At 38.0% G+C, this 27,240-nt stretch overlaps 1 protein-coding gene across 1 annotated transcript in view; it reads right to left on the bottom strand.

The window, feature by feature from the left end:
• Window positions 1–18,289, bottom strand: part of PLXNA2 (plexin A2) — a 1,613,917-nt gene extending 1,595,628 nt beyond the window's left edge. Inside the window, exon 1 of the mRNA XM_044077136.1 lies at window positions 17,378–18,289. The gene's annotated coding sequence lies outside the window, so the exon portion shown is untranslated. The remainder of the gene's footprint in view (window positions 1–17,377) is intronic.
• Between the last annotated feature and the right edge of the window lie 8,951 nt (window positions 18,290–27,240).

Genomic DNA, 27,240 nt, shown 5'->3' with positions numbered 1-27,240 from the left:
CACACCAAATGCCAGACACACGTAAATATAACTTGTTTTGCATTTGTTCAGTAAGAATGCTCCAGTGTGCTTGTGCATACACATCCTTTAAGCTACACTGCTCATGTTCGTACCTGCCTCACAGCATATGCCAATATGCACTGTTCTCATTATCAGTGATTATATACTTTGATCATTTTTAATAAAAAGTTCTGTAATTTTTTTGCGGAAACACAATCCAAACAACTTTATTCCTTGCTGTTGTCACCGCAGGAATGGCATGGGATATGTCCACACATGTTAAAAAGACAATGTATTTATTTCTAGCTTGAGTAGAACAAGGTTTTGTTTGCAGTACTGTTGGGTCCAACAGACATAAGCCAAAACTGGACTGAATCAAAGCTAGACTAATGTTTGACCCTGACAACAGTGCCTGTGTTATATGCAATAAAGACTGCAGATTCATTAACACACTGGTCCACCTCACAGTAAATGGTCATGCCATTCATGCAGACAGGTAAAGTAAAAATGAGCAGGCATATTTCTGAGCCTTGGAGGACTCCAACAGTTAACTTGTAACAATTGGGGAATGGAATCATTCCATCTCTGTGTCTGTTCCCCAGAGAGGTGTTTAGCCTGCTAGTAGTGTTAACAGAAAGTGTAGAGCTGTTTAGGGTCATAGGAAGTATTGCATGGTCATCAGTAATGAAAGCTTTGAAGAGCTCCGAAATGATTAGTATGTGTATATGAAGTCTGAACGTAATATAGACCAAAAACAATATTAAACTTCAAATACTGACAAACATATTGAAACACAAAACACTGACACACACACACACACAAATAAAGCCTTTTTTTTAGCAGAGGGACTTGCCCCCTCCCCTACACCACTGCCTACTTATATACATACTGTGACTTCCCCCACTCTGGGCCAGTAATCAAGGAGCCTGAATCCTCACCACTGGTACTGGAATGGGATGTTCACTTGGAACAAAAATGGATACACACAGTATTTCCCTGGGGTCTGGGTTTCTCTTTCTGTCTCCTTCCAGGTCCCCAGTCAGACTCCCCACTGGCACAGCTATAGAACTGAGATGTCAGTTGAGTGTCCAAGCCAAGTTCTTCACCACTCTCTCTGTGAAACCAGTGCTTCTTGCCCCTGCTCCAAGCAGCTGACACAAACACTATTTGAGATTTGATTTTTTACACACAGACACACACACACACACACACACACACACACACACACCTGGTACAGGCTGACACAGATTTACTAGCTATGCCCCCTTCTGCCCAGACTATAAGGTAGTTACACCGCCACCAGACACTCCAAAACCAGCTACTCCAAGGCTGTTTCAATGGTAGCCAATTATACTCAGTGAAATTAATATTAATACAAATGGTAATGTTGACCAAACAGATAGGCTTTCAGGGATGACCATAGTGTCACCAATAGATACAAGTACTCTCAAACATTAAAATGTTCTCTAAAGAACCAGAGTTTCAATCACAGGAAATATTAAAATAACACAGACAAATAGATTCAAACAAATACAGAAAAACAGTACTTCACTAATCTCACTATATTTTCCTGACTGATCTAAATAATTACTATTCCCTGGTTCACTTACTACAACAAGGCAAGATGAAGTGAGGGGTCCTTCTCTGTCAGGTTCCAAACCAAAAACAGACTGCCATGAGACTTCAGTCTCACCTAATATTAAAATATCACTTTTCGTGATGGATTACAGAATGACATCATATACATCTGGTCATCTGACTTCTGATTCCCGTGCTACCCTCCTTGGCTAGAAGCTATCAGGATTTAGAACATATGTGCAAATAATTCACACACACACACACACACACACACACACACACACACACACACACACACACACACACACACACACACACACACTTGCTAAGATCTGCTGCAGCTCCTAAAAGTCATAAAACAATTTCAAACATCCACCCTTCCAGAGTAGCAATTAGTTCAACCCAAAGCAATGCAGAAAGCTTCCTAGTACAGACATTTTGTCTCTAGCTGCACTGAGAACTGTAAGATAAAATCTTTATGGCCTAGGCCCCGTAATTTAATTTCAGAATATTTTTAAAGTTATGTGGACTGAGATTAACCTCTTTTCTTCCAGTATCCTCTGTTAAAACATATACATTTAAACAGTTACAATAATGCCTGTATATTTCTTTTTATCTCCAGCAGGGCACACTTTTGGTACATTTTTAACATAAGCAGCTTTACGAATGCATTTTTCAACATAAGTATCTGTACAAATCGATTTGATATACGAATGAGATATAATTATTTACTAAATTCCAGCTAGCTGTACTGGCATATGTTACACCTCCACTGCCCTACTTCTCCTGGTATAGCTGGCAATACCTCACATCATCGCAAATACCATCCCCGAGATTGCAGAACAGTGGGGAAAAGGCAAGTTCCAATTCCTCAGTGCACCCCAATCTTGTAGAGAGTAGTACAGGCACACTGCAATCTTCTAAACATCTAATCGCGTGCACCATCATTAAACATGTTTGGTATTATGACTGTCCAACTAAATACAATGTTACCATGTGTATGTGCACAGCACACATGTGTAATATATTAGTTAAGGAACACAAGGCAACAAAAGGGATGGGTGGAATGTAGAGTTATATTTATTACAGCAGAATATTGGCATGCATTTAGTTTTGGAACCATGATCTTTCATAACCAATGTAGGCATTCAAACCAGTACAGCAAAAAGTCTCAGTGCAAACAAGTGTAGGGCAACAGACTAGTTACCATGGAAACTGTAGGAAATGGTGAAACCCTGGTAAAGCCCAGCATTATACTAACAGGTTCTGTTAAACTCTGACCACACACTGGACATTCTGCAATCCTACATAACACTTTGTGGTTACCATACCAGAAACTTGAGTATTTAATGAATATCAGACTATTGTTTCATTTTTACTATTTTGTGCTATGTCTACTCTGCACTTGATTTTCGGTGTGTGGGGAGGAAACAGAGATGATAAAGCAGAAAAAAATGTTACTGTAAGTTTTAGTTTACTTTAAAAAAATTAAATAAAATATAAAACAGAAACAAAAAATGACTATACTACCCAAATGAATTGATCTTTAACTAATTAGTCTAAATAGTAATTCAGAGACCGCTACAGCAATGTATGTTATTTATTTTTTTATCAGGTATGTGTTGTTGAGCTTTTCTCCTTGGGTCTCCTCTGAAAATGGATTCTGCCTAGTCAGACCAACCAGTAGACACGCAAAATTAAACAAAAATAATCAATAAATTAATCACTACTCTGCATTAATCTGTATGCTCAGAATATCCAAGTTTCTGCAGACACAACACATTTTGCTCAAAATAGTGCAAAGTCTTATGGTGTGTACATAAACAAGTGCTATGAGCACCATTTTTTTTCTTTTTACTTCCTTAAGCCAGTCCTTTATTATCAAAATGAATGTAGCAACATGTGATACTTTTATCTGATGGGTGGAGCTGTCACTCCAATAGTCAAATTTGTTTGGAAAAAAATATGGAAGGGGGTGGGACTTCATAAAATCTACAAACTCATTAAAATGGTATGGACTTCAAATAAGTCACTTCTCTAGCAGAAACTATTCTGTACAGCGGGTATTCCTTAATAACATGCTGATTTATTTTATTCCAGTGCTACAATCCTCACCTTCTAAAAAGTGCTTCACATAAGTGGCTTTAAGTAGATGTTCTCTTCTAAATTGATTAGATTTAATGTTCCACTGCCATTGCATAAGTACACTATGTTGTTGTTGTTGTTGTTGTTTATGTCTAAATAAAATAAGTACAGCCGTTCACTGACTTCTCACTGAAGTCTCTTTGGAACATATGTGTCTAGTCATCTGAGAACAAGGTTCATCAGAGTCTGTAGTCTGTACCTCTCCTCTTCCTAGCATTAAAAATCATAGCAATGGTTTTTGTATAGCAGACCCTATACAGTCAGGGGCAGAGATTTTCTATAGGCTTACTTTATTTATTTAATAAGATCTGCACCCATAAACTGGTCTAACCTCATGAGGAACACAGCAAATCTAGAAAGAGCAAGGCGACATCCAAGGGCCTAAATCATAGACGTTGAGAGGTACGCTACAGTCTGCTGTCCTCCTTAAATTATACTAAATCACAGACATTGAGAGGTATGCTATAGTCTACATTCCTCCTGAAATTACACTGGCTGGCTGACCATACTAAACTTGCACACTATATATTTATACATCTTGACAAGCATACAGTAGTTAGTATTATTCTTTGCTGCAAACTGGCTGCATATATTGGTCTGACACATGTGAGTGAGTTTCTAAGTAACAGTGCAGACACCCATACTATATATGTGCACCTAGACTGTGTGTTGTCAGTATGTACTTTGCAATGGGAGACAGCGTGGAATCTACCTGGGACATGCTCTCAATAATGTCAGATATACTGCATTGCATTCATTACATTTTTATACTATAAACTTCATGAGATTGCGGTCCCTTACATTATTGTGTATCACAATTATTTAATGGCTGTCATGTATTCTGCATAGCTTTTTCTGTCTTGCACTTACTGTTATCTTAGCCATGAAAGCTGATCAATGGAAAAGATAAAAAAAAAGTTTATCTTGAGGCAGAATAGCAAAATACCTCTCTATCCCTTTACTGAACTGATATCTATAGAAAATAGAACTGATTCATATTAATCCATTGAAAGAATAAAATCTAGCGCATGTTAACCACCTTGTGGGCTTCTTAGCTGAAATTATTAATAATCTTTTAGTAAGTGTGCTGCATTTTGCCCATTTGTTCCATATTATGAGAAGCACTGTTCATTATTTTGGAGACAGAAGCTTAAGAGCTATGAATACCAAACATTTTTTTGCTACTGGTCTGCAAAGTATTTACTACTTCTATACTCATGCCAAGACAGTAATACAGAATGCAGTTGGTCTGCAAAGTATTTACTACTGCTATACTCCCGCCAAGACAGTAACACAGAATGCAGTTGGTCTGCAAAGTATTTACTACTGCTATACTCACGTCAAGACAGTAACGCAGAATGTAGTTGGTCTGCAAAGTATTTACTACTGCTATACTCACGCCAAGACAGTAACACAGAATGCAGTTGATCTGCAAAGTATTTACTACTGCTATACTCACATCAAGACAGTAACGCAGAATGTAGTTGGTCTGCAAAATATTTACTACTGCTATACTCCCGCAAAGAGAGTAACACAGAATGCAGTTGGTCTGCAAAGTATTTACTGCTGCTATACTCATGTCAAGACAGTAGTAACGCAGAACGTAGTTGGTCTGCAAAGTATTTACTACTGCTATACTCACGTCAAGACAGTAACAGAGAATGTAGTTGCTTAATAAAAAAAGAAAAAAAGAGAGAAAGAAACATCCTAACCAAATTAAAACAAAAAAAGATACAAATAAAGAAATACGAAACAAAACCTGAACTTTAGCCATCCATTCAGCAACAGCATTTCTGTAAAGACTAACTCTGAAAATCAAAAACAGGCCATGGCTAGGGGCAAAAACTGGTAAAAGAGGTAAAATAAATAAATAAAAATACACATAAAAACTAACCAAACAACACACACCAATTAACCCATTAAGCAACATAACATCTCACAACCTACTAAAGTACTAACTTCTACTACTTCATAACTCACTTACAAAGCCAACATATGTCATCCCATTCACAAAAACATATGTACACATATAGACAAGGTAAATGCATTCAGTATCCCACACTAATGGGAAAAAATAAACCAAAATAACCAAATACAAAAAGAAAAACACTGCTTGTGTGTGCGTGTGTGTGTGTCGGGGGTCTGTTGTTAGGTAAAAAAAAATAGTCTGTACTATATGGTTAGGGTGCTCACTTTTTGAGTCATAGCTGGCTAAGCAGGATATCCATCCATACTCAACCCTTTTTCCCATTTTGCACATGGGGTTGGGGTGTCACTTCAACAGTGGCAATCATCTCAAGCCAAGGTTTACATCGCCGGCTGGTTAGCCCTGTCATACCATTCACTTGCACATACACTCTCACTTACGGCCAATTCAGTGTCCAATCCACCTACTGCATGTCTTTGGAATGTGGGAGGAAAACAGAGCACCTGAAGGAAACCCATGTGACCGCAGGTGCTCCCCTAAATCTATGGTACAACACATTTATCTAACAGCAGATTACTCACACATTCCAAACATCACTGAGAAATAGTATACATTCTTAAAGCCTGTAAAATATAAGCTGTTTGCAGGGTGATAGTTATATGAATTACACAGTTACTACCTCATTCGTTGTATGCAGCATTTGTATCTTCCACTGAATGTTTTCTCTTTGGTTACAAAGTGTGCTATTTATGTAGGTGCTTGATATAATTAAGAGGACAATAAGTCCACTATCAAGAGTGTTGCCCCTTAAAGTTTTCTTCCATGCTCACTGTGAATCTCAGGGAACACAGAAGTTTACATAAAAAGATACATAGATAACATGCATAACTCCAACTCAACAACCCAAGTTATTTCATCAATACCATCACCAAAAGGCTACAAGCTAAGATCTAACTTTCTAAACAAGATAGGTGGACTAGAGTAGAGATCCCAATGAAAATAAAAAAGTCACAAGGATACAAAGAACTATACCTGGTAATGAAAGCAAATGAAACTTGAGGAAAGACCTTTCCCCAGATTAAGTTCAGCAAGGCAGAATCCCTTCTTCGTATAAATTAGAATTGAACAAACACTAAAGCGTTTCACCAAAAAGCAAAAAGAACAAGAGAACACCTATAATTTCCTATCAGGATGTGAGCTAAGTGGAGTGGTTGACAACATAATATTTGCACCCTCATGATTGATAAAACAATGCTCTCTTCAGAAAACTGTTGCCTCCCATGGAAAAATGTTCTCTGCCTCTTATGTGCATTCGTTTGCCTGTATCTGATGTATCTGCTCTTTCATACTGTAAATATTACTACACTCTGAAACATAACAATTTTCTGTATTACTTTTGCTTGTATTTGATCATATATCTTTATTTGTATCTGTCAAACTGTAGACTAGTGTTCCATTGGAAGCTGGATCATGGCTGAAAAGGTCAAATGACCACTTCACCTACTTGGTTATCAAATTGCAAAAAATAAAATCAAGAAAGCATGGCATACACATGTAACAGTAGAGGTATTGTGAATGTTAGAAACAAATTCTGGAAGTGACATGTCTGACATAACAGTAACACAAAGCAGTAACCAGACCAGGAATTAACTGATAGTACAGGAAGATGAGCCAGCAAGTGGTGATGCTGCTACACACACCAAAAGGTCACATGCAGCAGAGATTCTCTATCAAAGAGCATGTAATTATTCTTGTGCTTATGTCATAAATCACTGGTGACAACAAAGATCTTTTTAGTACATCATAGAATAGAATGCAACAAATAAACACGTTAGGGAGCCTGTACAACACAAACAGAGAAATCTTTGGGTGGAGGAGTCAGAACAGGCTAGGCTATTTTAACAATGTGAGCACGAGTGAGTAAATTTCTAGAGAAATAAGAATAGTACTGATAAATTTCAGCCATACCCAGAGCAAAATCTGTAACATGATTCAAAAATGTTCACAATCTGGGTAAGTGGGGAATAGGTGAATCAGCCAAAACAAATTCTCATTTACTGCCATTTGCCTCATATATCAGTTCCTAAAACTATTGCTAGTGCAAAACTGCATAATGAAGGGAAAAAAGGCAGCTGGCCTTCAAAGGGTGGCATATTTCCAAGCCAATCTAATGGGACGGGGGAAAAGCAGATCCCTTTAATCATGCACACAGACAATAACACTTTCCTTCTATGAATTAAAAAAATGGTTGTGTTTTTTAATGGGCTGACTTATCTTCCTAGGCCATGAAATTATAGGTGTAAGTGAAATAGCAGTGTGAGGTCAAACACGGGAAGCTCTTCAGTGTTTCTTCTGAAAGATTTATTGTAAATAATCAAGATGAAGGCTATGTATGCACTGTGCTGCTACAGTAAGAAAGGTAAAAAAAAAAAAAAAAAGAATTTGAGAGAAAGAATTTCAAAATGATTTTTCCTCATCAAAATTTGCTAGCTAATTTCGTAATCATGTTGCAACATGAAAATGGGAAAAGGCTGCATTTTATACTTAATTGTTCAGTTATACTACTTAATAGAATCAAATCTATTTCCAAGAGATACTAGTGCCGCTCACACAGTAGAAGCTCCAGTGATGAAAGAAAAAAACAATGACATACATGTTTGAGACTTGCATGGCTCACAGACAGTCCTAATATGTAAACTAACAAGCCTTCACTTTTGAAAGAAAAAAGTTGTTACCGTCCATGAAAAATACCCACTGATGTCCATTTAGAGGATAAAAAGACAAACCTTCACCCCTGGAATCTGTCAGCAGAACAATGCATATACACGAGCACACCAAACACTTCTTGTAAACAATGAATCACTGTACTGGAAGTTACAGTCTGTTGTACTTCCTCCAAAAACTTTCATTTGCTGGACATTTCATACAGTGCTTCAGGCTTGAACTATATATGTTCTTTGTTTTTTTTCTGTGTAGGTGAAGAAGTCCAAAGGTAACCTACCACAAGCAAATAAATACGTATCCATGCAGTGTGATGCAAGGCATGTCAGCAGAGTTTTTTTTCCCCCTCACAGCTTTTGTAAATTACATGCGTTAACAAATCTGTAACTTGCATTTAATTTACACTGACCACTCAGGGTCATACTTTAGGTAAAGGAGGAGTATCTGTGTACCCAAGTGCCTTTTTCTTGTACTGTAGTACCCAAAAGCAATTAAATGTATTATGAATCTTTTAAAACCTAATGTAAAATTAAACATATTGTTTTATCTTTGTATAAAATGTTGTTCTTCCATTTTTGTTATGTTGGATGCTTAAAGTGTTTTTCAATTTTTTTTCTTGACAGAGTCTGCATCTTTAAAATGTCATGTTTCCTGATCCAGTGTTATTTTTTTTTTACTTGGCAATATTTGTACTACATAGTTCTATACAGAAAAAAAAAATAAAGCAGTTACAATACCCAGAAGTTCTTAAATCTGTCAAGTAGTTATATACTTCTCTCTGGGTTAGACAAACATGACACAAGCTAACTATAATAGACCTGACACTCCATTTACAAACATTTTAACATTTCTAGATGTTAACACTCTGTAAATTAGTTTAAGATTATCACACATTTACACAGGCAAGGTGTTTCACACTGTGTGCCTCTGAAATGCTAACTGCTAATCTTATATTAATAGAGGTCCATGAATGGCATTGTGCTCCACACACATACCTACATGCGGGATCAGCTTTTTTTTTCCAAAATCTAGGTATGCTAGAAGCTTCACCCCCCCCCCCCCAAACACAATAACATTACTACCTTGCCCATTTTCTTGACTTTTACAGAAGGGTTGGTTACACACACCTGTAACTTGTATTTAATTTACATCCACACACGATCATACTGCAAGTAAAGGAGGATTATCTGTATACCCAAGTGACTTTTTCTTATCCTGTAGTTCCCAGTGACCTCTATTTACTGTCATGAACTTGTCTCACCTCTTACCAGGATAATGTTTTTAAATCAGAAAGAAATTCTTAATTGGTCATGCAGTAGCTACTGCTTTCTCACCCTGATCTACTCACACCTGCTTGCAATATGTGGAAACGGGGTTGTCTGTATGTGCACAGCTAAACTACAAAACATTCACCCAGCTGCCTTATTAGGCAAACCAAACCATTCTATTGCATCAGGCTTTGTTATAGTGGGTAAGAATTCACATTAGGTCTGATGGAAGCGGGCATGTTAACACACACATGCATCTGGTTAGCAGTAGTTTGTTGTCCACACCCAGCCCACCACTCCCTCCTCCCTCCTCCCTCATTGCAGAAATGTACAACTTTAGGGTTACCAGCAACAAACTACTATTAACCCGTTAACATGCCATTTTCATCCCCCCTTGAAGCAGTGTCTGTACACTATTTGATCTGTGACATACTTCTTCGGGTACGATTTTGTCACTGCACCAAGCTGCTTGGCTACCACCTTTTTTTTTTTTTTACCTGTAGCTATAGGATTGCTAAAATTCTATGACATGGATTCACAGCACAGCATGCAAAGATCATCCTGAAACTGAAACAAATCTTAAGAGCATGCTAGATCAACAAAATAAACAGAAATATCTGGAAATCTACACTGTCAACAAGGCAGACAAGTTGCAGGATCAGAAAAAAACTTCAACTGTCAGTCACAGCCTGGAAAGTATGGATATTCTAAAAGATACAGTGTTATAATGTAACAATATGGCAGCTCCCCAACAGTGGGACCTACATATAGTTTGGCCATGCTGTGAGCAATCATATCGTGAAAGACACTGACAAAACATAAATGATATGTTCTATCAACTTTGTGTCAAAGTGATCCTTAAAATAAATGACAGATACACAAAGTGAAAAGAAATACAAACCAAAACTCTAACGTGCGTGTGTGATATCACTCAATTGGCACAATCTGCTAAAACTATACACCTACCACGAAGAGCTCAGCAAATGAGAAAAACAGGGCACTGAGGTGTGTAGTAGTCCTTAGCCCAGAATTAAATGACCATGTCGACTGGATGATATTGCATTCTTGTAGAGATACATCACAAACCATTAACACTAGGCATGCCAAATAGATGACATTGCATTCTTGTAGGGACACAACACAAAACATTAACAGTAGGCATATTTTTCTCAAGTGTCTTACTTCAGCCACATGAACAGTAACTTGACAACTTGCATATTTTCCTTCTATCCTGAAGGTAATCATGTCCGTTAGCAAAAATATATTCTGTACATATTTGTCAGTTTTCTTCCATTCTTCTTGTTTCATCTTTACCTACATCAACTCGCAGAGTAGACTGGCTCCGTATGATCTTACCATGTGATCAAAAAAGTAACAAACAAAATAAATAAATAAATGTTCCTCTGCCGCGTACCCCACTTCATAAAGCTTAGTTGGATATCGTCCAAATTCCATCTTTATTGTTACTGCTTTTTCGCAGGACACCTTCCCATGAGATTGCTCAAGTGTCACAGGACGACAGCTGACTGCTGCTTTTGTATACCTATGCTGTATCCCCTCCCTCGCTACCACCCTAGTGGTAAAGGTGGACACTAGTTATGTCTGCAATTCGTCAGTCTCCACCTGCACAGTGAACCACTAATGCCTAGTCACTAAAGACTAGGGACTTCAAGAATTCCCCTGCTGCTGTCCTGTATGCAGCTGTGGTGCGATCCGCCAAAATCACTTTGTTGGATGTCACAAAAGTTGATGTCCTTGGGGATGAAAGCAAGCCTTTAAAGCATACTGCATTCATGTATTGACTATAGTGTGGAAAATCAGCAAACATTAAAACATACACAGACAGACTGTTTTGTTGAAGGCAAAACCCCCAACCCCTCAGACATCCTTAAGCTTAACAGCTTCATCAGATTCATTCAGAAGTTTCACCTACCTGTGAGTAAGAAATCAAGTTAATGACATGCTCATCCGGACTCAGTTAAAAAAACACTACAACTACAGAACTTAGAAACTCGAGTCTCTCTGTCCAGAAACTATGACATTTGTCATTATGGCGACTAGTAATTCTATTAGAGTGACCTAGTATATATTCTTGTAAAGCTATAGTCACTCCACATACTATCAGCTAGATCATGTCAATAGCCCATGATGTGACTACCACTCAAAATATGATTTATCTTGACTTATTTAACAATATTTATTACAGTTCTCTGCAATATAGGAAACATTTTCCAGGATGATCTGAGGGATGCACTAGTAAAGAATGTTGGTTAACAAGAATCTGGAGGAGTGTTTACGCTAACAATACAAGCCATGAAATCTTCAACTTCTAAGTACACTAGAAAAAGGGGTATACAAAAAGGATCTCAATTATAGTATCTTATCCAAGAAGATAGCAGCTGTGCAAAAAATGTAGGGGGTACACTGTCCTTAAACCGATCAAGGTCTTGTCGCAGGACTCCACAACCCCAATATCATATCCACTGATTCAATCACTGGGCAGATTTGTCATATCCAAAAGGAAGATTAATCACTGCTTAGTAAATCTGCAAACCTCGGATAAACACAAAGTAAAGTTTCACCCCAACACCCCCCTCCCGCTCATACTATGCACACACCCTTCACACCATGACACATCATGGTGGTCTACACCTGCACTTTCTGGTTTTCAGTATAATATCTCACTCAAACTACAGCTTCCACTGTGTAGTTCATGATTAGTTTCTCAAGCAGGATTAGAGCCCATCAGTTTCCCGTATTACAGCCACTGAGAACTAGGAGCTGCAAACCTCGTAAACCACATTTACAGTGTTGGTGACTACCAAGATAAAAGGTTTTGTTTTAAAAACAGAAGACTGATGAATGAAAAGTATGCGAAATCTGAACCTATGCCAGCTCTCAGAACTGAACTCACATCTACACCATTTTTGCCATTGTGTGGTATTTTCACATGAAGGCTATAGTACTCATTAAAACATTTCTTGTTATAACAAGAATGTAGAATAATAAATAACTCACACATCGCCTTTATACAAACAACGTTAATTTTTATTATGTCTACGGTTGCCTCTGTCTCTGCATTTTCATGCCACTCTACAACCAAATGAAACGGTTTAAAACCATGAGGGAATTCAGCCGGTCTGATTCACAACCATCAGTCATGCTTCTCAGTACTCGTAGCAAAACATTAATAAATTCTGGCATCAGCCTTTTATGGCTTTTGAGCCAAGCTGGAGAAAGGATTAGCCCTTTGAAAGCACATTACCTCTAACAACCATAAAACGTTTGTCATAAAAAAGAATGTAAAAAACTTCTGGAAAAAAGAAAAACATGCCAATGACAGCTAGAGAACAACATTTAAATCATCAACATTGCCATTATTTCTTAAGGAAATCTTGAAAATGTGAAGCCAAACCATACCAGAAAATGAAACTGTGATCTGTGATCATTTCTAAAACAAACAAAAAAAAAAGACAACAAGCTTGGCATTCCATACTGTACCTGTCAGGTTCACTCTTACCGAGCTAGAGTAAAAGTCAGATGTAGTCCTTTGTCTTATCATAGCTATCAGGCACCAGCTCTTTATCTGCTGAAATGTTCTTCAATCAATACCAGATCATATACACTAAGATATCAGCAACTAGCCTTTCTTCTTGTTTTACCTTCCACGTGGAACTTGCTAAGCATAAAATCACTGCACAAGCTGAGTTTTCCTTAAGAATTCTAGCTTGTTCTTACATAGAACAAAATATATACAATAAGAAATTTTATCTTCAGTGCTTTTTACTGTATTTCCAAATGCCAAATCTACCAATGATACAATTAAATCAGTATTGCAATTATTTATTTTTTTAATTTGCAGAACTAAGCTAAGATTATAAAACAAACAGATACATGGATTCAAACTACGAACCTGCTAACATTCAACTAAAACTACAGAATGCTTTCTGAAGCCCCAAGTACTAATGAATAGAATACACCCATTATTTAAGAAATGGAGTGTACAGGTGGGAGATGACGCACAAGTTCTTCATATATCGTAACAGAAGTATCTTACCATACCATTAATGGGAGAATGACAGAAGAAATAAAGCTTGGTTCCTGTTGTGAACTGCCCAGAGAAATACCTCACCAGAGGCAGAACTGCATTTCTAAAGTGAAAAAGTTAAAAATGGCCATTTCATAACAAAGCATGCTAACATGCTGAAGTTTAATGGAAGAAAAATGTTGATGTATTCTTTAGTTTCTCAATTAATGTGTTTCATAACTCTCAACCATCCTCATTTTTCAAGGATTCCCCTGATTTTTGTCTTAGATTTTTTGTTCTGTCCCTTAGATTTTCTGATTTTTGTATAAACTGTTATGATTACAGCAAGCAAACTGCATCAGGCAGAACAGCTAAAGATAAAACATTTACGTAATACGAATCATATATTATATAAACAAACCTTCTAAATAAACAGTATTGGTATGTTTAAACATTATGGTAGTAAACTGAAGAGTGAGATGTCTGGAATTAATTTCTATATTTGCCTTACGTTTATTAAATAGCTAGAGGTCATAACCTCCCAAAAACTTAATTCTTAAGATTTTCATTTCTGTTTTTGGACACTAATGTCTTTACACAGCAATCACCTAATCACTATAACAACAAATCACAGTTTTAAGCCAAGCATTTTTTTAAGGAGAGTAGCATTAGTACACATAAATGGGACGCCCTGTAAACAAGACAATAAAAGGAAAGGGAAGTACCAAAGAACATCGAAAGTAGTTGACAAATCCCACGTGTCTTAATCATAAATGTAAGAACACATTTATTTCCAAGCTCAAGGGGGTAAAATAAACCAAAAATACAGTTTGTTATACAGTACCTAAGTTTTTTACAAAGCTCAGTACTAGTGGGACCCAGCGTTCGTGCTCAAGAATGGTGATTTTTTTTTCTCATTTCCTTCCCTTCAACACATTCTGTAGTATAATAATTAATGTTTGAACAACTTGTACGAGCAGCAGTTGAGGATAAACTAAGAAACAGTCCTAGAGACATGACAAAAACACTTTGGACTGAACTCTGAAATGTTTTCATAAGCATGTCAGCTATGAAATGTGGGCATTGGTTACTTGTAGACCAGGAATAACTCAAAGCAACCATTGCTGAAATATGAAAAGCAAAGGGCTGTCGGTAACCCCATCACTGGTAAGAAAGCGAGCCCAAACAAGATGTCCTTAAGTGGCAATCGTCTCACTGATGAAATCACTCATGGTAGCCTCACCAGTGGGGCACATGCTAACCTTTCAGCTAATAGTCCAGCGCAGTCTAATTTACTAGTCTGCATTCAACTGTTTAGCACAAACAGTGGCACATCACTTGTGCTTACTGCAATGAAGATGTTGTATTGTATGGGACATTATCTGTATTACCTAGATTCTCACAGATAAACAGCTTTAACAATCCTTACAAATAATTGTTTTAGCTCCTGATTTATGGTATTATATAGACATCCAAGTAATAAGGAACAGCATTAAGTGCCCTGTTATGACTTCGCAACACTTCAGTTGTAGCATTATTTTTAACATATTGTGTTATCAAAAAATTACCATATAATGACATGTTTTATTAATTCACACCCTTGTAATTCTGCAAAATGACATCAGATTAAACAGATGCAAACCAGGGACAATGGAAGCTCTGCATAGCAACATAACATGCAGAGAAGAGCAATTTTACAAATACGCTTCTTTGCTAGGCATGGATTATGTCAAGTCAGAAAGCAGTTCATCTTTTTCTGCTCTTTGAAAAACAAATTGCACAAAGACAATGGATCTTAATCACAGCTTCTCTCTCTATCAGTGAGAAAGTGTTTTCCTAATGTAATTTATTTCAAAAAACATACTTCTCATAGATGAAAAAAAAATGCTGGGAAATCAAACTTTACAATATTGCTGATAAATTAAAATTATTCAGAAATAACATCAAGCAGAAGACATATTCCTTTAGATTATACTTTCATTTTATTGATACATTATTATTATTATTACAAAATGAAGGTGTGCACAACTGTCTCTTCAGAGAAACAGATAAAAAAAATCAATTCCTTGTATGCATACTGGTAATGATGGATTATTTTTGAAGTTATTCATTGTGGCAATTTGCCATTCTAATCTGGAAATAGAGCTTTCATAAAGGAATACAGAGTTCCTAAACTGTAACACAGTCTGAGCTATTGAAATAAAACTATTAAATACAGAATGAATTTTGGTCCACTGCCAGCAACTAGCTTTTCATTACTGGGATACCTAATAATATAATAATAAACTCTAAGAATGACTTCTGTTCTAGAACTTAACAATTATGGCTGTGACTCAGATGAACAAAGGGCCACTAAATTTTGCTTAACTTAAATGGTGCAAAAGAGCTTTGCCAGAATCAAGAAGGAACTTCACAGATGTTGGTGAGAAAAATCAGAGGTTTCATATCACCAACACTTTTTATCACAGTCACTAAAAGTATAATAGACAGTAATAAATGGGTACTCTGTTAAAATGGCTATTCCACTATTGTCAAAAGAGAAATCTCAATTACAGAGAAGAAACAGTTGAGGAATATTCAGTGTACCACTATGAATTTCAAATTATGCTACTTTACTTTTACATGCATTTAGGTACTAACATGTTAGTAGTAAACATGAGCAAAATATGCTCTCCAGCAGCTAATGTTCTGGGAAAACTAACAATTGTACAATTGGCAAAGTAACATGTTATATCTTACTCAGCTTTAACATGAAACACTGCTTAAAACATGAAGTAAAAAAAAATCTACAAAGAAACAATGCCATTATATGCCAGACAAGCTGCCACCAAACATGTCTGAAAAAAATCTGTAGCAGCTTACTTCCCTTAATTTTAACATATTAGGTTTGGCTGTAATGTATTGTATGACTGGTTTTATTAAATAGTTTGCAAACATTATAGGATGTCTGGTCGGCACCTGATTTCGTTTGAACATTTACCACACTAGTACCGAGCCCCAAGGAGAATACTAACCCCATTAGAAAAAGAACTTGTTGAGAGTGGCTGGTGAGGACACAAATGCTGCTGCCAGTCGGAGCTGGTAATAAGCCCCAGAAAAGTGTGCCTATATCCCTTTTATCTGCATCTCCAATCAATCAACGCGGTCCCCTTCAGTAAGTATGTTACTTTTGCAATCCAAAGAAAACTAAAACACTTGCATAGAGTAAACCTTTATAAACACTTGCACTGATGTATAGTTATAAACTGCAAAGACCTAGACTTGTATTCGCCAAGCCAAAGTATGCAAACTGCCCACATTAAAAAAAAAAGAACCCCACTGTTAGTTCACACACATTTAAGTGCTGTCACTAGGGGTAACCCTACCCCCCTCTTTTTTAGGTCTCTAATGGACAGGTATGTGTGTGTGTGGGGGGGGGGGGGGGCGAAAATGGCAAATGTCTTGAAATTTTATGACAGCAAGTATAGTTCAACTTTCTATTCTGGCTTCAGAAAATAATGGTTCTGTATATCAGTTGCATTAATGCGATATGAAACAAGATGAACAACTAGAATTCCGTAACATTGAGCTTTATTTTGACAACACAGCACTCCGATCATTTACACTATGCGCATTGTAATCTATCCCACAAAATCTAACATTTATATAAAACGTCCCACGTAGAGCATTTGAAAAGGTGGCAATCCTAAACTAGCATCAGTTTGTACTTACCCCCAGACAGCAAGCACGTTTATCTGTTGGTATGCTCCTTAGCAGTCTCTTCTCTTATTTGTAATTTAATCCACATGAAGAGGTTCAGATGCCTTTAAATCACCAACTACTCACTCGATGCCTCTCCGATCAGTATTCCTGAAGCGATTCTCCGCTCTTTCTTGTTCGGACTGGCTCCTTCATTCACTCATTCATTCCCAACTCAGCTGCACAAGCATGCTGAGGATACTTTGCCTTCAGATCCCGGCGTCAGGATGGCATTCCTCCGCTCCTCCTGGGCTCTTGTCTTCTGTCAGTCACGCAGCTCCGCTTCCAAGGCTCGAGCCTGAATCGACTGTCCTGTCTAGCGGGTCGCACACGCGGATCCTGCACGCCCCACGTTGTAGAACCTCCTCTGCTGCTTTACTCCACAAAAACAGGCTCTTCCTCATTCACATTCGAGATGCTACTGAATCGCTAAGCGATCGCGCAGCTTTGGGCTGAGCCTACCTCGCAGTTAACCCCTCCGGCGCCGCGATCTCAGAGCCCCAGTTGCACACTGTGAGCTCTGAATCCCGATAGGAGGGTGCAGATCACTTCCATCCCCGGACTTCCGAGCCACTACCTCATTATCATAACGGGTTAACCTCTTCCGTTCCAACTCCCTCCAGCCTTATGAATATACAGCATTAAGCCAGTGGGCTCAGTGCCCAGCTTTTGTATATTATGGATTTTACTCGAGCTTAGACGACAAGTAAAAAGAGCCAGTTACTTCACTACACCCGAAGCAAAATACAATATTTTACCTCAGTTACTAACTCATTTAGATCTTTTGCTACCTCATTAAATATGTAGTATTTCACACAGTGGAGTCCGCCTCCAAAGCAACTCAACATGTATTTTTTTCTACTTTGACTTCCAGAGAAATAAAAAAGCACTTCAGCCAGACGACCACTTTCACATCCCTACCCGCTCTGTCACTAACGCTCGTGAAGACACAGTATCTGACTGTCAGATACCATCTCCATGGAGCAGGTTTTTATGGAGGATATTTGCACCTCTTCCCTTCATCAGTTGTGCCATCAGCGCGAAGACATTATGACTAGCTTCTAATCTGCTGCATTACTACAGACGACTATTTCCATTTTGATATTATTAGGAGACTCTTGGCGTTCTGCTTCCTTTGTTAGTCACTCACTCTTTGAACACTGCCTTGCGTTTACAGCGAGACCATTCACCAGGGTAGTAGACAACGGCCTCGGGGTAGTAGCTTTATCCCCTGCAGGCTGTAAAACTACCACGTTTGCTCCTCCGGCACCAGCTGTCCATGAGTGTCCTTAACATTACCTTGCCACTGCCTCATTAGCAAGTTAACCCATGCACAGCTTTCCAAATACACTCCTGATACAGTGTTGACAGCCTCTGTGCGGTCCTGTATTACCTCGGTAGCACATGGCCTGATACCCTTTTCGTCTTTATTACTGGCATCCAATAGTTGCAATTCTGTTTTTCCTCGTCCACGCAATTCCACTATATTTTCATGGACCACACGTTGTTTATACAAGTCACGGCAAACCTTACAAATTACATTACCATACACTATAACTGCTCTAAGTCTCTGTATTAACCACTATAACTTTTCACAGATTTTTTAGTACAGCCATTGTTTTCAGAGGCTGCATATGACAATAAAATGCATTATCCCCCCTCCCGAGTTAGCTGATGATAATTAAATTTTGGCTTTCCTTTCCCTACTACCCAGCTCAGAGGTTTGCTAATCCCTCCAGCACCACCTACCAACATTTTAATGAACGTTAAATTATACAAATCATTCGGAAGGTGCCTTACTAGCCTGTATTAGTAACTCCGTTTTCCATGAGCTCTGATCCTCATGACCCAATGCACGCTAAACTACTTGTCAAAACTCGTAACTTACCAACACTTCTAACAAACCACCCTCCCTTTTTAACTACTGCCGTCCACCTCATTTGGACAGGCTCAGTAAGACACGTCTCATGTTTGTATTACATTTTAAGAAAATAAACCCCACCACATACATTTATGGGTTGACTCCAGACGACTTAGCACTTGATCAGAACAGTTTAATTTATTAACGCGTTCATTGTACTGTCAGTCGCTTAACGTTAATTTTGTATAACACTTGAATATACCTTTCAGCTATCCAGATTTTAACAGTCTCCAGATTATTTCCTCATATTGTTGGTCTTTTCAGCATAAAATTTGTCATTTTCCGGTAAATCACTCTAAGTCACTAAATCATAACTTGAGTTTTAGACTTCATATCCTTCAGAAAATGCATGCTAACACACCTGTTTTTCTAGCAATTTTCTAAGTTTATAAGAGCAACATTTAAAATCTATCCCTATTTTTTTGTCCAGATTTTTTGCGCTAAGGTCTTGAGAGCTATGCATTTGGAATGGTATTAGATGCAGCTTCAGTTTCCAGAATCCATAACATATTATATTACATTTACTAGATATTATCATTTATATAATATCTAGTAAATATCTAGTAAATTTTTATGAGCTCAAGTATTTTTTTTTTCTTTGCCGTAACAAAGATATCAGTTAAGGGGTTTAGGAACTGTAGTTTATTTTGTCCGTTTACTTTATTTTATTTGTACTTTGCTGATCGGGTTAGACCCACTAGGCTTGTAGCCTTTTTTCAAGGGACACCCGCGATGGTGTTTGTACTGACTAGGGGAAATATGGCCACAACAAATCAATCAATGGCACCAGGGATATTCCCATATTCTTTTTTCACTAAAGTGCCTACTGCCTTGTGATCATTTACAACCACCCGAGCTACCACCGATTCAGGCAGATGGTTTAAGGTCTAGATTAAACTCTGAGGACACAATGTGGTTGATTTATAAATGTCCTCCCTTGAAATATAAAAATACAAATGTCCTCCCTTAATAAAAATAGTAAAAGAACCATGCAGGAATGAAACAGTAACTTAAATTAAGTCGTCATTTAAGGCAGAACACACCCACACACACACACACACACACACACACACACACACACACACATCCACCGTTAACAGACTTCAAAGATCAGTTGGGTAACTGAAATTTTTCAAAACACTCTAAAAAGGTAGTGTTGTAAACAAACTGGAGACATGGAGTGCCTGATAGTTTCATTGTAGACGTGGGGTACATCATCATTAAGTTCTAATAAATACTGTAGGAAAGTGCAGATGATCAAACAAACAGCCGTGTTAAACAGCACATTTCTCAGGAGTGCAGATAGGAATAGCAGTAAGGATTAGGGACAGGAATAAGAAAATACATGTAAAACACATTTTCCTGTGTTTTCCCTCGGGATCTGCCAGCCATCAGCCCTCAATAACTAGTCAAGGCCATTTGTTCTTGGAAGCAGGGAGTTTTATCTACACCAATCAGAAGCTGATGAGAGGAATGTTCTAGTCAAGATGGGCCATGAATATGGCTTTGTCCACCTTGGACTGAGGCATTCATATTTTAGTGCAGACCCCAAATGTCTCCAGGTCAAGGAACTACATAGCACCCTCCATCACTACAGCCCATTTCATTTCAAATAAAGGCTCTGGGGTGTGTTTTTCCCCTCAGTTAGCCTAACCTCACCTCTAGGTGGATGACACAGGTACCTGTGTCACAAGGGTCTGCTAAGTTTTCTCCTTGCAGGTGCATGTTCTTAGACGCATATACATGCACACATTAATATGCACACACACACACACACACACACATACACACACACACACACACACACACACACACACACACACACACACACACACCCACATATATATATATATAGACAGATTAGATATATATGTGTGTGTATATATAGATCTAGGATCTAGTCCAAATCCACTATCACTGAACACACCTTAGCAAAAGTGCATTTCACCGAAAAAGTGTTTTCGCTAAAGTGTGTTCAAAGAAAAAACAGTAAATTAAAGTTTATGCAGGAGGCAAGCCCCCCTGCACCCCCCCACACCCTCCTACTTTAATATTCTCACTCAGAGATTGCAGTACAGTGAGGAGAAGGGAAGTTTTCCCTTATCCACACCGTAGTACGGTCTCCGCAGCAGTCATTCCCTCACAACTCTCTCTAGCTCCAGGCATACTTCAGCGAAAGTGCTTCTTTGGTGAAAAGCACATTCGCGTAAGTATGCTCGGCCATTTTTTTTTCGGTAAAAAATTCCTTCGGGGATCAGTACGGATCCCATACATACATACATATATATATATATATATATATATATATATATATATATATATATATATATATATATATATATATATACAGAGAGCTACCATCACCAGCTTAGTAGACTAAGCCTGTGTTCACGATGTATAATGAATTATTAGTTTAGCAGCCATGCCACTACACAGACTTAAGCGAGTATGACCCACTATTACTCATAGAAAGTACAGTACACCAGGACCAAAATAAAAATACTAAGTCTAGGCATGATTTTCAGGACCGCAAAACATAAATGAATTAATTCAGAGCCACACCAATGGCAGAGACTATTACAGTATGGGAAAGACAGAGCTTAAAGAATGTGAACATTTTCAGATGTAAGTTTAAGATTAATATTTCTGATAGCTCTATTTGAGATGGTGCAGACTGGGTTGCCTTCTGTTAAACAATGGAATGCTTGACTGCTAAAAACATTGCATGCTGCAGAATTTCCTACATTACAACACTGCTCCAAAATCATGTGAAAAGGATTCTTGGATTTACACTGACAGATGATACCCAATTCATGAGATTCTGAGGTATGTAATATCAGATGTCACATAAAGGGGCCCCACAGATTTTCACTGCAGATGCCAGCATGCAAGTAATCAAAGTAAGTGTTATAAAATCCTTCTGTTTTTGCACCACAGCAAGCCAGACTAGCCTATACTTAGTGGGTATTGTGTTGAGTGGCCTGCTTCACTTTACCAAAAAGATAACGGTTTCAGCACATTATTCCAGCTACATTAATTTTCAGTTTCAACCTTTTCAGCAGGACAAATACATGGGTAATGTACTCAGAAAAAAACATAGCTGAACATGTAATATTTACAGCGTAAATTCAAGTGTATTCCAAGATCCAATCCTTAATAGATATGTGATGAATGTAGTTAGGTATATAATGTATGCACCACTGTGTACACATCTGAACATAATTTATCTTGTGCACTGAGGTTCTACAATAAAAAAAAATGGCTACCTTCCCCACCTCCAGAATGCCTGGATGGCTATTTTTTCATTTGTATAAATGTGTAAGTCTGATATTTATTTACTTTTGTATACTTCATCAGGTTTTGCAGTATGAAAAATGTATGCTGTTCTTCCGAGAAGTCATTAAACAGATCTCCCACCTGCTTGAGTTGGTGGTAGCTTAGATGGTTGTAAAAAATCCCATGGCACCTATTGAAAAGATCTGAGGGGATTACCCTATGCCTTTTTGCTAAATTTTCAGTAGTAGTATAAATACCACCTCTGGTTTCTCGTGAAAAGAAGTCTCTAGTCTAGTGAGATTAACCTGGTCAACAAAAGGATAAATAAATACATTCTACCCAGAAATGTGCACTCTCCAGGGCAGGGGTATGTGGTGGGCACACTTGCAGGGAGGGACTACATTCTGCAGATTAGTGTAGAAGTTTGTGCATTTTTCAAAAATATTTGCTACTACCCTGAAGGAGATGAACATAGACATGGACACAAACTGCCAGACAGTGGATGATAGAACCCACTCAATCAAAATAGGGGAAGCCACCTCTAGTGGTAGACCCATAATGAGCAGTGTACCCCAAGGATCAGTCTTGGGGCCTGTACTGTTTGGGATATACTTTTCTGATGTGCAAGCCAAAACCAGTGGTCTATGGCTTACCAAGTTTGCAGATGATTACAAGCTGGGCACTGTCTTAAATTCCCCTAGTGATGTGAGCATCCTCCAAGAGGGCCTTCTACATTCTAATGACTGCTGCCAGACGTATGGCCTCAAACTGAATGCCAAGAAATGCATCATTATCCCCTTTGGGGAAAATGGCATCCCCACTATTTATCACATTAATAACAACGTACTAAGCACACAATCAGTCCTGAGGGACATGGGCACCCAGTTTGATAGCAACTTGATTTTGACTGCCATGTTGCCTACGTTGTACGGAAGGCTTTCTACATGGCCCACCTCATAAGTAAGGGTATTTCATCCAGGAACAAGGAGGTCATAACATCTCTCTACTCCTCCCTTATCTGACCCATTATCGAGTACAATGTCCCCTTTGGCATGTACCTTACCAAGCACATGCAGCAACTGGAGACACCACAGAGGTTCTTGACCAGGAAAATCCAGGGTCTCAAGCACCTACCCTATACAGATAGGCTAAAAGCCCTGTCCCTCTACTCAGTCTCATACAGACTGTTCAAAGGTGACCTGTGTCTGGTATACAAGGCCATCTCAGACCCAGCCTTGATGTAGTTGCTGGATATCTGTAAGTCAAACTCCATTCACCCAACCCGCGCGCAAGGCCTCAACCTGGTCTTTGACATTAATAGAACTTGTTGGTGGGATAGATTTGTGTCCCAAAGACTCCCATATCTGTGGAATAGACTCCCTTTCCATGTCATGCAGATTACCTCTCTAGCCCTTTTTAAGAGGAACCTGGATGACTGAATTGGAAACAGAAAATACACCCCCGGGATCCCACCTGTGTCCCTGCTGGACAGGGGAAACAGGTGCTGACTTTGTGGGAACATGGGTGAAATTCTTGGCTATGCTTATAAGGGCCTCAGGGCCAATAGCCTAGTAGCATCTGATGTACAGGAATGTATCATGGATAGCATAGACATTTGCAAACCCTTGCATTTTTATACTGACAACTGACTCACCACTTTTAAAGAGTGACTTGATGGTTCTAGGAGTCCATCTGGTTTTAAAACCTTTGCTACATTATAACAATAGTTAGTTATTTTCTCATATTTCATATTAAAGCTGTTCCTACCAAGTATCCATCAGTGCACAATACAATGTCTGACATATTTAAGGCATAGGTCTCACAAACAGAAGTTACTTATTAATACTTTGCACTAGTACATATGGGTAGATATTCATATGATTCGTTTTTGAACAAACACTATTCCAGTGCAGTACACCTTTTTTGTGTTTTAGTCATTTACTATTCACCATTCATTTTTTTTTAAATTCTGCTAAGTTACTCTGTCTCTGCCATACTGTATTATGTCCCATGCACCAGATTCCCAGTCTCAGCAGCAAAATGTTTTAAGTAAAAAAAAATATATCAAAAGATGAGGGCTAGTCACTTTACTCTGTTTTAAGATTCCTCTGCAGTTAAATGAACAATGTATCTAAGTTAAACGTAATATAGGTTGTTTACTAACAGCTGTCTACCGTCTGTGACATTTCTTAAATGTCTTCTGGCTTTCACAACCCTACCAATTCCACAGTTCACCGCATAGGCAGGTAACTGTGATCTATATTAATCCAGCTTTACCATGTGTCCTACTATATCATGGAAAATCATTTTGTATAGTTATTATTTCAAAGTAAGGTTTAGTTTCACAGTAGTTTTCTACCATATGACAAGGGGGAGTACTAAATGATACATCAGAGTTTACAGACAGCACTCATTTCCAATTAGACAATTTTATGCGTGTGTAATTTTTCAAATCATCTCCAGAATAGTGAATTCTGTTGATAGAATGCAACAGGATCCTCATCTTCCTCAGTGACAAGTATTAGAAATAAATGTCTGGGTGGTATTTAGCGGATGAGTACCATTCTGATGTACACTCAACATTTTTTTATGCAAGTGTCTACTTTAAAATAATAAACACTTAAAAATGTGAGTGGATTAAGTAACTGGAGAACTGGAATGTCAGGTCCAAAAAGAGCAGGCTGAATTCACTGTTAGTCATTTCTTTTACCTCCCTGACGAATGGCAGGGGCCTTAACCTTTTCTGTTGCCTCCGAGCAGCATCAGAAAACTGTGAGCTGTAACCCTTTAAGTGCTGCCCGGATTCATTCATTCTGTCCAGCACCACACAAAAGCTGGATATATCTCTTTGCTGCCCCCTACTGGCATGCTCTGCCTCAGTTATATTCAGTGTTTTTGTATTTCATCTCCTAATGTGGCCTGTTTAAGAAGCAATGCATTCTTGATTATGTCATCCTTCTTGTTTTGCCACTGAAGTTCCTACTTCCCTGCGTAGTGTTTTATTCTTAATGACTGCATTTTATCAACCTTAACATTCATGACCTATACTCTACCACTTTGGGGTGTAATTTATGTTTTCATTGCATAAATATATACACACGCTTTGTTTACTTCTCAGTGCAGCTGCTGACTTCTTTCTGATATTGTGCAGCGGAGCTATATCACAGCCCGTTATTCCTTCTGCTCACCTTTCTGTATAACCTACTGTATATATTATTTTCTTTCTCTTCTGATGATGATGATAATGCAGTGGAAAAGATTCACTGAGTCCCTACTAGACTTCACTGATGTGCATTATGGAACGTGGAAGTGTTTGATTTGATTCACCTCCCCCATAACATGATGCTAAGCTTTTTTTGTAATTACACATTTATGCGATAAGAAGTTGGTGATATAGACTTGTGAAGGAGCCCTCAAGTAGTGCTTGGGCCAAGTCTAACTGCAGGCAGCCAAGTTTTATTTATTTATTTATTTGACATTTGTTAGCTGAGCAAAAGAGCCCATTTTCACTGGAGAACTGAGGGGAAAAGCTCCAGAAACAGATACAGTATACAATGTATAGAAATGCAAGTAGTAAAAAAATAAATAAATAACAATTGAATTAAAGTAATACATAGTGTGAGATATGATGATCAACAATTTATAATACATACTATGTGACATGAAAAAATACAAATTATTTTAGGTACATAACATCACACTAGTATATATATATATATATATATATATATATATATATATATATATATATATATGTGTGTGTATGTATATATATATTTCTTCTTCTCTTTCGGTTAGTAAAATAAAGGGAAAAGGTAGTTGAATGAGTCTAATAGTATTTTAGGATGTTACTTACACAGCAGTATGGGATCTATACAGGAATTTGTATTCAGATCATTGGTCCTGACTGGTGTTGCCTACGCTAATGACCACAGTATGACTCATGAATATAAGCTTCTAAGGAGCACTGTGTGAGGTATAGCAGTGTGTCTAAGGGAAAGTATGACAGCAACCAGTTGGATGTACACTTATGCACACCACTGCCTACTTGGGACTTTGGCTACTAGTTTATGCTTAAAACAGCAGGTAGTGCAATAGCATACAGCTGGACCTTCTGACTTACCTTTGCCAGTGAGAAACCCAATGCCTTTCACAGCATACTGAAGCCATGCAGTGACATTTTGAATTCACATAAGATATCCCTACTTACAAAGAATATATACCTACTTATATATTATCATGCAGCTGCTGTATCGTGCTATGTAATAGTATATTGCACTGTTTTTGTACTAATTCACTGTCCCTTTATATATTATATGGCTCCTTCTATCTCCTAGACAGACCAAGAACCATCAGATTCCATAACACTGTATATTATAACATAACCCACCAGCTATTTCCTCACTCTGTTTCTGCCTTATCTGTTGCCAGCTTTCTAGCACTATCCACCCTAAGGCAGTGTATATACGGCCACTTGCTTACTGACAGTCATTTAATATTACGAGATAACGAGTCCAGATGGGAGAGGTGCAAACACTTATTACATATGGAGGATAATCTGTTATACAAACTGATTAACAGTGCCCATGCTAACAGCACACCTATACCCTGTATGACAAACATAAAACCATCCTGAGCT

Source organism: Protopterus annectens, chromosome 7.part0, assembly GCF_019279795.1.
Source record: "Protopterus annectens isolate FY-2018-M chromosome 7.part0, PAN1.0, whole genome shotgun sequence".
Taxonomy (NCBI): domain Eukaryota; kingdom Metazoa; phylum Chordata; order Ceratodontiformes; family Protopteridae; genus Protopterus; species Protopterus annectens.
This window is presented reverse-complemented; position numbering and strand designations above follow the sequence as displayed.